This window comes from Zea mays, chromosome 2, assembly GCF_902167145.1.
Source record: "Zea mays cultivar B73 chromosome 2, Zm-B73-REFERENCE-NAM-5.0, whole genome shotgun sequence".
In the NCBI taxonomy this organism is placed as follows: domain Eukaryota; kingdom Viridiplantae; phylum Streptophyta; class Magnoliopsida; order Poales; family Poaceae; genus Zea; species Zea mays.
The window spans coordinates 211,370,471-211,383,357 of NC_050097.1; the positions used below are offsets into that span (position 1 = coordinate 211,370,471).

Genomic DNA, 12,887 nt, shown 5'->3' on the forward strand with positions numbered 1-12,887 from the left:
GCACCTTCCTAAGCCAAACAAAGTATACTCAAGATATTCTAAGCAAGTTTGGGATGAAGGATGCCAAACCCATTAAGACACCCATGGGAACCAATGGGCATCTCGACCTCGACGAAGGAGGTAAATCCGTTGATCAAAAGGTATATCGGTCGATGATAGGCTCTTTGCTATATTTATGTGCATCTCGACCGGATATTATGGTTTCCGTATGCATGTGTGCAAGATTCCAAGCCGACCCTAAGGAAGCTCACCTTACGGCCGTAAAACGAATCTTGAGATACTTAGTTTATACTCCTAAGTTTGGGCTTTGGTATCCTAGGGGATCCACATTTGATTTGATTGGTTATTCGGATGTCGATTGGGCGGGGTGTAAAATCAATAGAAAGAGCACATCGGGGACTTGCCAGTTCTTGGGAAGATCCTTGGTGTCTTGGGCTTCAAAGAAGCAAAATTCGGTGGCTCTTTCTACCGCCGAAGCCGAGTACATTGCCGCAGGCCATTGTTGCGCGCAACTACTTTGGATGAGGCAAACCCTTAGGGACTACGGTTACAAACTAACCAAAGTCCCTCTTCTATGTGATAATGAGAGTGCAATCCGCATGGCGGATAATCCCGTTGAGCATAGCCGCACTAAACACATAGCCATTCGGTATCACTTTTTAAGGGATCACCAACAAAAGGGAGATATCGAGATTTCTTACATTAATACTAAAGATCAATTAGCCGATATCTTTACCAAGCCTCTTGATGAACAAACCTTTAACAAACTTAGGCATGAGCTAAATATTCTTGATTCTAGGAACTTCTTTTGTTGATTTGCACACATAGCTCATTCATATACCTTTGATCATGTCTCTTTCATATGCTATGACTAATGTGTTTTACAAGTCCATTTCAAACCAAGTCATAGGTGTATTGAAAGGGAATTGGAGTCTTCGGCGAAGACAAAGGCTTCCACTCTGTAACTCATCCTTCGCCATCACTCCGAGCAACTCTCCATCTTTGGGGAGATGAGGACTCCGCACTTTGGTATAATCTTCACTCATTTATTTATGACCAAAGGGGGAGAGAGTAATTCCAAGGGCTCTAATGACTCCGTTTTTGGCGATTCATGCCTAAGGGGGAGAGAATATTAGCCCAAAGCAAAAGGACCGCACCACCACCTAATTTTAAAAAGAGTTTTTCAATTGGTATGATTTTCAATTGATAAATTTAAAATTGGTATCTTATTGTGTTCAAAAGGGGGAGAAAAGTAGTATTTCAAAATGGATATATCAAAACCCTCTTGAACACTAAGAGGAGAATTTTATTTAGGGGGAGTTTTGTTTAGTCAAAGGAAAAACATTTGAAACAGGGGGAGAAAATTTCAAATTTTGAAAATGCTTCGCAAAAATCTTATTCATTTACCTTTGACTATTTGCAAAAGAACTTTGAAGAGGATTTACAAAAGAATTTGCAAAAACAAAACATATGGTGCAAGCGTGGTCCAAAATGTTAAAAACGAAGAAAACATTCCATGCATATCTTATGAGTAGTTATATTGGCTCAATTCCAAGCAACCTTTGCACTTACATTATGCAAGCTAGTTCAATTATGTACTTCTATACTTGCTTTGGTTTGTGTTGGCATCAACCACCAAAAAGGGGGAGATTGAAAGGGAATTAGGCTTACACCTATTTCCTAAAAGATTTTGGTGGTTGAATTGCCCAACACAAATAAATTGGACTAACTAGTTTGCTCTAGTGTATAAGTTATACAGGTGCTAAAGGTTCACACTTAGACAATAACAAGACCAAGTATTGGGTTCAACAAAGGAGCAAAGGGATAACCGAAGTGTGCCCTGGTCTGGCGCACCGGACTGTTCGGTGTGCCACCGGACAGTGTCCGGTGCACCAGGAGACTTCACGCTGAACTCCTCACCTTCGGGAAAATCCAGAGGCGCTCCGCTATAATTCACCGGACTGTCCGGTGTACACCGGACAGTGTCCGGTGCCCCAGGGAAGAGCGGCTCTGGAACTCGCCAGCCTCGGGAAATTGCTCCGCTATAATTCACCGGACTGTCCGGTGAGCCAGCGGAGCAACGGCTGCTTCGCGCCAACGGTCACCTGCAGGCGCATTTAATGCGCGCCAGAAGCGCGCAGAAGTCAGGCACGCGCGAGACGGTGCACCGGACAATCTACAGTACTTGTCTGGTGTACACCGGATAGCCAGGCGGGCCTAGAAGTCAGAGCTCCAACGGTCGGAACCCAACGGCCTTGGTGACGTGGCTGGTGCACCGGACATGTCCGGTGTGCACCGGACTGTCCGGTGCACCATGCGACAGACAGCCCCACCAAACGGCTAGTTTGGTGGTTGGGGCTATAAATACCCCCAACCACCCCACATTCAAGTCATCCAAGTTTTCCCACTTCAACTACTTACAAGAGCTCTAGCATTCAATTCTAGACACATCCAAGTGATCAAATCCTCTCCAAACTCCACACAACGCCTTAGTGATTAGTGAGAGAGATTTGCTTGTGTTCTTTCGAGCTCTTGCGCTTGGATTGCTTTCTTCTTTCTTTGATTCTTCATTGCGATCAAACTCACTTGTAATTGAGGCAAGAGACACCAATCTTGTGGTGGTCCTTGTGGGAACTTTGTGTTCCAAGTGATTGAGAAGAAAAGCTCACTCGGTCCGAGAGACCGTTTGAGAGAGGGAAAGGGTTGAAAGAGACCCGGTCTTTGTGACCACCTCAACGGGGAGTAGGTTTGCGAGAACCGAACCTCGGTAAAAACAAATCCACGTGTCACACTCCTTATTTGCTTGTGATTTGTTTTGCACCCTCTCTCGCGGACTTGATTATATTTCTAACGCTAACCCGACTTGTAGTTGTGATTATTTTTGAGAATTTCAGTTTCTCCCTATTCACCCCCCCTCTAGGCGACTTTCAGGTTCGACAGCTGCCCCAGAACATGCAGAGCGAGGGATGACTCTGGGTACGTCTGATACATGGCCGAGGCTCGGGCTACGCTCCCGAGATACCCTAGGACATTTCCGAGACCAGCAGGAGCGATTCTGTAATGGAATCCCATCAGAGGGAGGCATCGAGCCCTCGGACCCTATCAAACGGGACCGGGTCCGGCAAATCACCTGCAGGTACTTTTGGAGCGCGCCTCTGAGCCACTAGCCGACCCTTATCGAACGGGGCACGGGCGTCCACTCGGATCACCGGTTAGCAACTCACTGGAGACACCATGTTCGGCGCCCTCCAAGGGCAACATGGCGCTTCCCCCCCCCCCCCTCTCCTCCTTGCGGAAAGGCGGCGAAGGGGCGTATGACAAAAGCCGAGTCAGTCCTTGACCGTCCTCTCGCTCTGTGCAGAGGCTCAGGGGCTGCTCTCGCAAACCCGGCTCCGGCCAAACCGTTGACAGCGTCAACATACCAGCCCGAGAACTCGGAACCTGACCATGCACCCGGACTACGATCAGATCGCATGAGGGAACAACCAGACCGGCCGAGGCGTCACGAAAGGCACTAAGACCTCGGAGGAGTCAAACCACTCCTCTGAGGCCTCGGGGGCTACACCCGGCGGGTACGCTCGCGCGCACCCACCGGAACAAAATGTAACCGAGAAAGGCCGGTCACCTTGCAAAAAAGTGCGACAAAGCCTCCAAGCGAGTACCAACACTCCCTTTGAGGCTCGGGGGCTACTGTCGGGGACCATAATTAGGGGTACCCCCAAGACTCCTAAACTCGGCTGGTAATCACCATCAGCACAAGCTGCAAAAGCCTGATGGGCACAATTCAGGTCAAGGCTCCGTCCACTCAAGGGACACGATCTCGCCTCGCCCGAGCCCAGCCTCGGGCAGGAACAGTAGACCCAGGCGGATTCACGCCTCGCCCGAGGGCCTCCTCAAGCAACGGGCGCACCTTCGACTCGCCCGAGGCCCAGCTCGGGCAGGTTTCACAGTGAAGCAACCTTGGCCAGATCGCCTCGCCAACCGATCGTATCGCAGGAGCATTCAATGCAAGGATCGCCTGACACCTTATCATCACGCGCGTTCCTTAGTCGGCGGGGCCGATGTGACCGCAGTCACTTCGCCCCTCCACTGACTGACCTGACAGGAAAACAGCGCTGCCTGCCCTGCTGTGACTGTTGTGCCACCCGCCAGGGTGAGGCTGACAGCAGTCGAGTCCAGCCTCAGGCGCCATAGAAAGCTCTGCCTCGCCCGACCTCGGGGCTCGGCCCCCGCCTCGACCTTGGAAGACGGTCTCCGCCTCGCCCGACCCCAGGGCTCGGACTCAACCTCGACCTCGGAAGACGGTCTCCGCCTCGCCCGACCCCAGGGCTCGGACTCAACCTCGACCTCGGAGGAGTCACCGCCTCGCCCGACCTTGGGCTCGGACCGACCACGTTACAGGGGGGTACATCATTACCCTACCCCTAGCTAGCTCAGGCTACGGGGAACAAGACCGACGTCCCATCTGGCTCGCCTCGGTAAACAAGTAATGATGGCACCCCGCGTGCTCCCATGACGACGGCGGTTCTCAGCCCCCTACGGAAGCAAGGAGACGTCAGCAAGGACCCGACAGCTGTGCTTCTACAGGGCTCAAGCGCTCCTCCGACGGCCACGACATCACATGCACAGGGCACTAACACCTCTCCGACAGCCATGTCGGCATGTACATAGGGCTCTGGCTCCTCTCTGCCGGACACGTTAGCACATTGCTACACCCCCCATTGTACACCTGGACCCTCTCCTTACATCTATAAAAGGAAGGTCCAGGGCCCTCGTACAAAAAGGTGGCCGCGCGAGAGGACGGGCTGACGGACAGGCTCTCTCTCTCTCTCCCTCGCAGACGCTTGTAACCCCCTACTGCAAGCGCATCCACCCTGGGCGCAGGACAACACGAAGTCGCGGTTTTCCCCCTCTTTGTGCTCCGTCTCGTGCCGACCCATCTAGGTTGGGGCACGCAGCGATAATTTACTCGTCGGTCCAGGGACCCCCCCCCCCCCCCCCCGGGGTCGAAACGCCGACAGTGTCTTTCACCGTGGATAGGCGACGGAGAAGGCGACGACAACGGACACGTACGTGTCCCCGGGCTGCATGACGTAGGTGACGAGTTACCGATGGCCGCGAGATCGAGCGGCACACCCGCGAAGCCGGCGCGGTAGAGCACGTACACCTAGTATGGGTACGTGCAGTTGGCGGTGCAGTTGAACCCCTCGACGAACGCCGGCGCGACCGTGGCCATGGCCGTGTTCTGCGACCGCGCCGGGGCGGGGAACACGCACAGGCAGAGGAGCAGCAACGCGTTCAACCTCAGTGCATGCAACAAGACAACAACGATCGCAGAGCCTTAGAGGAAACACGATGGGTGGCGCCTCGCTAGGTTCCTCCCGCCCAACCCCGTCAGTGCTTGCATAGTGTTCCTTAGTGCATAGTGGTTGATGACCTAAATTAAAAAAAAGTATATATGGATAATTGCTTTTGTGCGAGTACATATTAGATTTTGTTGGATTTGTGGTTTTTGTCTAGCTGATTTTATTCTCGAACTGAAAATTGTAGATTGTACGATGCTACCAGCGGCTGCGCCCAGCGGGTAAGAGTAAGATTGCGAACCGGGCCTCGAGTCCATAGGGCTAGCCGGCTAGCCCTGCCCAGGTAGGGGAACCGATCGAGCCGACAACAACTGAGCAGCACTGCAGGCTTGCAGCAGAGGGACAGGCGGACAACAGCACTGCAGGCTTGCAGCAGAGGGACAGGCGGACAACAGCCAGTCACCAGGCCAGCCCCCTCAATTTCCACGACGCTTCATGAGGGGAGGGAGACACGATGCTTGCATGCAGCAGGTTCTGCGGCTTGCATGCAGTAGCCATGCAGATGCTTGCATGCAGTAGGTTGTGTTGTGGCTTGCATGCAGCGGGACTGCGGGAGGTTGGTACATGTGACGCAAGATAAGAGGAGGCGGGGTACTGTGTGGTCTACGTTAGCTTCTTAATAGTTAGTAGAGAGTAGAGATAATAATATATAGTCGTGCTGTGTCAATCTGCTTCAATTCGGTCGATCGGCCGAAAGTCTGGAACGCTTCGGGTGTTTGGGTCTCCAGTCCTCCGGGGCTCGCTCCGGCGGTCCTGGATGTCGAGGAGCCGCCGGCCTACAATAATCGCATGGCAGATCTCGTCCCATGGCAGTGTCGTCGCAGCATTCATCCATCAATCCGATCCGACCGCCCGACGAGCCTGCTGGCACGCATGGTCCATGGATGATGGGTCGCAATCGCAACACAGTGCTTTCATTGTACGTACGTACGGTACGCTACTCCTGTACTAGTAACGTAGTATTGCCTTGAGTAAGGTCGACGTCAACCCCCCGACAGCACGTACGTACGGCACGCTTCGCTACGTACGAGGTAATTACGGCGGCTCGACGTGTCGGTCAGAACGGATTGATGATGGGTGGAGACGGTCAGTGATATAGGCATGGGACGCCGCCCGGGAAGAGAGATGGTCCGGAGGAGATCACATATCAAGATCAGGAGACAAGAGAAAGGCAGAGAGGCGCAGCGCGAAACAGGGCATGCATCTGCTGCTGGCTGGTACCGCTGAGTTGTGGCTCGTGCCTTCTGCGGTTCTGTCGCGCTACTTCGACGGCCTGCGGCAGCAGCCTTACGCGGCGCGGCGGCGTGCAGTGGCCGACACATGCGCGGGTAGTTTGCTTGCCCAGTCGTCGGTCTCGCTGATCGCTGCCGCTGCCCGCGTGCTCTGTGGCTGGCTGTAGTTAGTACTGAGTACCTTGGTTATACGGTACCCACAGATATGATAAAAACTAAATTTTAATTTGGTAGAACCAAACACCCCTGTCACTTTGGACCATCTTGGACAACATAAATATTTAGTATACCGTAAATGTAGAAAAGATTCTTTTCTACATAGCCTCCAACTTTGTTCTCTAAAGTCTATGTATTAGTCCATTCTCTATATATTGCTGCTCTTCTCTATTCATTTTTATACTTTAAATAACTGACTAGTCAAAACTAAATTATATATAAATTATTTGAGGGTATATCAACTATATACGTATAAGATAACATATTAAAAGGGAACTTTCAAAAAAAAGATAACATATTAAAAAGATGTTTGGTTATAGAGACTAAAATTTAGTCCGTGTCATATCATATGTTTGAATGACTATTATAAGTATTAAATATAGTCTAGTTATAAAATTAATTACACAACCCAAGACTAAAGGCGAGAAAAAAATATTAAGGCTAATTAATCAATGATAAGCAAATGTTTAATGTAGCATCACAATAGTGGATCATGGACTAATTAGATTTAATAGATTATTTCTATAGTTTGACCCTGATCCGTATAATTAGTTTTTTTTAATTAAACTACATTTAATAATTCTAACCGTCATATAAACATTGGATACAACCAACCATTTCATGTACCAGTGTCTTCAGCTGTGGCGGAACCACCCAGATTATTTCAGCTTAAGTGCCCCAGTCACGCCTTCAAGGCAGCGACACGTTTAAATCGGAATAACCTCTCAATTCCTCGGATCTAGTCTGATAAAACCACTTAACAAGGATCGAGTACCATTAGCTCACAAGATGGTGAGACTCAGAGATAATGCAATAAACATGAAACCACAAATTAAAGTACTTGAGTTATTACATAAATCGGAGTTTTGACAAAAGATAACATTGTTCTCAAAGTTACAGTGGATAATTACTACTATACAAAGCGCGACATAAAAGTAAGACACCGTTCGTCCACGTCACCTTTAAAACTTTTAGTCGTTCGATCAGATTTTAGCGTCCCAGAATTCATCCGCGTATCGGATCTTGGAACAGCCTCGATGGTTCCAGACGGCGAACAAACGGGGTGGGGAAAAGGACCCACCGCTCCTCCCTCAGTATGCGCCTGTCGTCCATTGCTCCTAGACGCATCGCGGCGTGGATCGGCTTTCTCTGTGCTCCGCCTCGCCAGCCTCGTACCCCGTAGCCCCGACTCCCCATCCGCCACCTCCACCTCATGGGCCACCGGGTCCACCCTCGCTTTCCAGCTTGGCAACATCTTTGACCGTGGTGTCGACGAGCTCCGCCTCCTGCACCCCCTCCGCCTCCTCGTCCCTTCTGCTGAGGCCCGCGTCGGCGCATTCCTGCCGTAGTCGGCAACCAATAGGAGCGTAAAACTGGAGCTAGGGATTGCAGATGTTGTAGGTATAGTGCGATTATGTTTTGAATCCTATTCTAGATTGATAATCTTTTCTCAACATCATGCAAAGATATGACAGCTCGTTTCTGTTCAAGATTAGTAGCTGCTCTGCTTCGGTGGTGCTCCTTCAAATGCATTTTTTATTTACACAAATGTTCTTATTTGAAACTTCCCAAATGTACGTTACTTTGTCTCATAAGGGCATGTCTGGCCTTTTTAGGTACATGTTATACATGAATGGACATGAGCAGGCACTCCCACTGAGGGCGCTTCTTGGCTTCGTCTGCAGAGGCTTGCTGATAATTGGCATAGGATATTGTTAACTCCAGTGACTGGTGGAGTAGTTGTGGGTATGATGCATGAATTATTTGAGATCTTTGAGTAGATAAAGCAATCATTATCATCTCAAAGGGAGGGTTTGATTTCATGGCCGTGATTCCCCCCTCCCTCCCTGTCAAAGCCATCCAAGCCACAATTACTTTAGGGACAGGGTGTTCACTGGGGCTAGAAAGATTTTGTTTTTATTGCACGACACACGACAACATGTCCAAGTAGTCCTTAACTTGATTGATTTAGCTGGTAGTGAGCGTCTTGCTAAATGTGGCTCCACAGGTGAACTTAGGTGAGTGTTTGGTTACCATGTATTTCCAGATCAATGACATACTAAAATTGCTCTTTGCACATATAAATACAAAAAAGGTACATGTCTTCCCTGTCGAGCCCCGAAAAGAAATGACATGCAAACCAATAAATCTTTTTTGTATTTTTTATAAGAAATGACAGAAAAAATCCCCAACGTTAAAATAAGTGAAAGATTCTAACAACCACTAATTATCTTCCAAAAAATCAATTATTATTTATGCACCAAGTTGTAACAATACTAAAACCATATTCCTTTCATCTCATTTTATCAGTTTAACACAATAATTTTAATAAGTTCAATACCACACTGAAAAGAGTGAACCAATGATTTGTCATAGACTACAATCATTAGCTCTCTTTTTATACTAAATCCATATTCATTTCATCCTTTGATCTCATTTGATCTGTTTAATACATTGATTTTAGTACGTTCAACATCTACAAGCATGATTATTTTTTTCTAAAGATGCCTACCATTTTTTTTATCGATCATGCCACTTCTCAAAATTGTTCCACAACACAATATTTACCAATCTATACATCCATACATCATTGAGGAATGCTAGATCTTGATAGCGAGACAACGTTCTTCGGTGTTTTTGATGGTCATGGAGGTAATCACAATATGTGCTTTTTATGTTCCGTTGAATTAGACTGCCTATGAGGAATACCATTATGCCAAGTATTTATAGAACCTATCTTTAACATTTCACAACCTCATATCATTGCTTTACTTAGGAAGAGTAGCTGTCAAATTCGTTACAGAATACCCTCATAATCAAGTTCTCAAAAGTGAAGCCTATTCAGTTGGTGACCTAGGTCCTACTATCATAATAAAGCTTAAATATTTATTATATGTATACAACAAACGCAAAGTTGATTGTGTAAATGCTCTGTTGATAGTGGCTTTCTAATTGAACATATATCCCTATAACTGCATATATGTCTTGAGTATGATAATGCTATTTGCATTTAAATGGATCTGTGAATAAGACTCATATGAATGAACAGTCGTCCAGAGGCCATTTTGTATCTACATTAAAGATATCCGAATCTAATGAGGTAGAATGGAATGTTCACAATTATCATACCAAGATCTACCAAAATATAGTGTTCCTTATGCTCTCTTTCAGACTGACGATAATCCCTTTTTAGACAAGTATTTTGCATGCTAAGTAACTAATCCTAAGAAAGTATAGCTCCCATTTTTTTGGTTGAAGAAAACAGGCCAACCTGGCAAAATAGTCATTAACTTGATTGATTTTGCTGCAGCGAGCGTCTTGCTAAAAGTGGTTACATAGGTGATAGTTTGAAGGAAACTCAGGTGAGTGTTTGGTTACCATAAATTTTCAAATTTCTTTGTGATTTTGGTCATCATACATCTTTTTTATTTGAGGAAACACAAGTTTACACGGAGTTTTACTGCTTTACATTGAAGAAAGTGACTTTTGTTCTCAGTGGGCCTAAAGAGAATACCTGATTTAAGGCATTACGCCTTGCCTAGCTGCTATTTCTAATTAGTAATCTCACTACAGTGTATGCCAAACAGACGCTTCATGTCCAATGTGCATACCATACTATTTCCAGCCTAATGCTCTAATTCTAGGACACAACAAACTTCACAGACATCATGTCATGTTCTACTTTGTTAAGACATAACAATAATCTATAAAATAATTGTTAACAACTGTGAAATTAGGACAATTTTAAAAATAGCGCCAAATAAAATCAACTGATAATGGTCAGCCAAAACCTGCACTTATGATTCATCTTAAAGTTCTTCCTGTATCTTTACATAAAGTTCCATTGTGAAAAAAGATACAAATACAAATCAGTCCATAAATGAAAATATATGTAACAACTCATTATATTTTCCATAATTCATCAACGGGTTCAAGGACCCATGAGTATCCGAGAAAATTCTCCCAAGAAATCTTCCCAAAACTGAATGTTGCCTTGTACCATCAATAACCTTTGAAGTTCTAGGGTGTTTATTTTTGTATGCTCTCTACAATTATGTATATATATTCTTCTTCATCCTTTTCAAGACAATTTGTATAAATATAACAACTCAATTTCAAACGTTGAAACACGATAATTTACCTAACTCTATTTAGATGAGTATATGTAGATCTTGCTCAAAATGTTATCACTTATATTATAATTTTGATTGCTCAAAATGTTTATGAGAATTGTGATGGTTCCAAGCATACCGGTTTATATTGACTTGATTGCTCAAAATGTTTATGAGAATTGTGATGGTTCCAAGCATACCGGTTTATGCTTCAATTTATATGAGTTAAATTCTCAGTTTCTTAAAAGACAAGAAAATGGTCTCTCCTAGCTAAAAAAATAAAAACTAGATTGCTCCAAAACAGGACCTGTTATCCTAACACTGTATAATAAAAACGTTCGCAAACCAAAAGCATCTAAAATAAGTTCACACAGAGCAATTCTACTCGATTCACTTAAGAATAGACAAGATGCAGAAGTCAATCGAGCAATAACCAACGAAAACCCCCAAAAAATGCAGTTCAGTTTACTTGTGTATGGTGTGCATACCGAGTCACCGACATACTCCTATCGATATGAACCGGGCATTATGAGTAATTTTAGGGCTTGTTCGGTTAGAGGTGGATTGAGAGAATTAGTGAAGATTTAATTTCTTACTATTTAATTTTGAATAAGAAGGTATTTAATCCCCGCTTATTTAATGTTTGGGGGCAAAGGGATTGAATAGGCTAGAATTCCCTTCTATTCAATTTTAAATAGCAAGAAGATTTTGGCCCCTCATTCCCCTCCAATTATCATCCTCCCAAACAAGCCCTCAATCCCTTCCAACCAACTGAACATAGTGTTAGGCCTTGTTTGTATACTCTCGTATTCACCTCAATTAACATGTATTGATGTGGATTGGAGTGTAAATTAGTTTATGTTCCACTCCAATCTACTATTTGTCTCCCTTCATTCACTTATGATAGTCCTATTTCACCTTGACACAATGATCAAGGAGAAGAACTCTTGCTTATCATCTAATTATTTACATCATCAAACACTCCTTGTTTTTTTTTTTGCGAAAACTCCTTGGTATTGATGTTTTCATATACATGCATCGGTTTTTTTCTAGATGATTTACTCTGCACGAGGACCTAAACAATCATTTATATCAGATTTTGGACCACAACTCAAATAAGACTATCAAAAATGAAAAACTCAATTTTGAAAATAGGTCTATCAAAAGTGAACGGAGGGAGTATCTCGATACATGTGGATTGGGGTGAATACGAGATTATCCAAATAATACCTTAGGGGGGGAATGAAAACCATATCAAATGTTGCCAAAATATAGGTAATCTTAAACACAAGACCAGGGCCCCTTAATAATGCTCCCCACCAAATTTTAGCTTCAAACTCAAAACGTTGAATAACATACATGTTTGGTATTCACGTGAGACATGCCTGCTACGTTCGAGCTGTAACTGGTTTTTTCATGAAAATACTCTAAGCGTTCAGATCAACTCCGGTCAATCTAAACCTAAGTGTTTTTTGAGTGTTCATAGGATATTCTCAGAGAATCAATACCTAGAACTCACCTAGATGCTCTTGATCCCAAATCCATCTCTAGGATTTTTTTTCTTCAAAATTTCCTGCAAGGGTTGGATTTTTGTGCTCGAGAGGAATCTATCCAAATCAATGGGTGCACAAACCCTCACTTGACTCAACCAAGCTTAATGAGATCAATGGGTGCACACCTAGTTACTCTCTATAAACTAACAAGGCCGCTAATCAAGCAAATTTTAATTCTCAAGTCAATCACTAATCAAAGGCTCTCCCTCACCCTTCAAATTGGGTTGCTTCAACTATTTAAATGGGAAAATCACTATTATGAACAAGTTGGTGGTGCATTTATAACCCCAACTGGCCAAATAGCCATTACAGTAACATCGAACATCATACCAATTTTCACATACTGACAAGACACAACAATAACTATGTACTTACTGTGTCAAAACTAGCCATTTTACTTACTACACAGAG

General features: G+C 45.2%; 1 long non-coding RNA gene across 1 annotated transcript; it reads left to right on the top strand.

Moving 5' to 3' along the window:
• The first annotated feature begins 7,842 nt into the window (after positions 1-7,842).
• Positions 7,843-8,634, top strand: LOC109944077 (uncharacterized). Its single transcript, XR_002267349.3, has 2 exons — positions 7,843-8,212; positions 8,428-8,634. It is a non-coding gene; the product is annotated as an uncharacterized lncRNA (long non-coding RNA).
• The last annotated feature ends 4,253 nt before the right edge of the window (positions 8,635-12,887 follow it).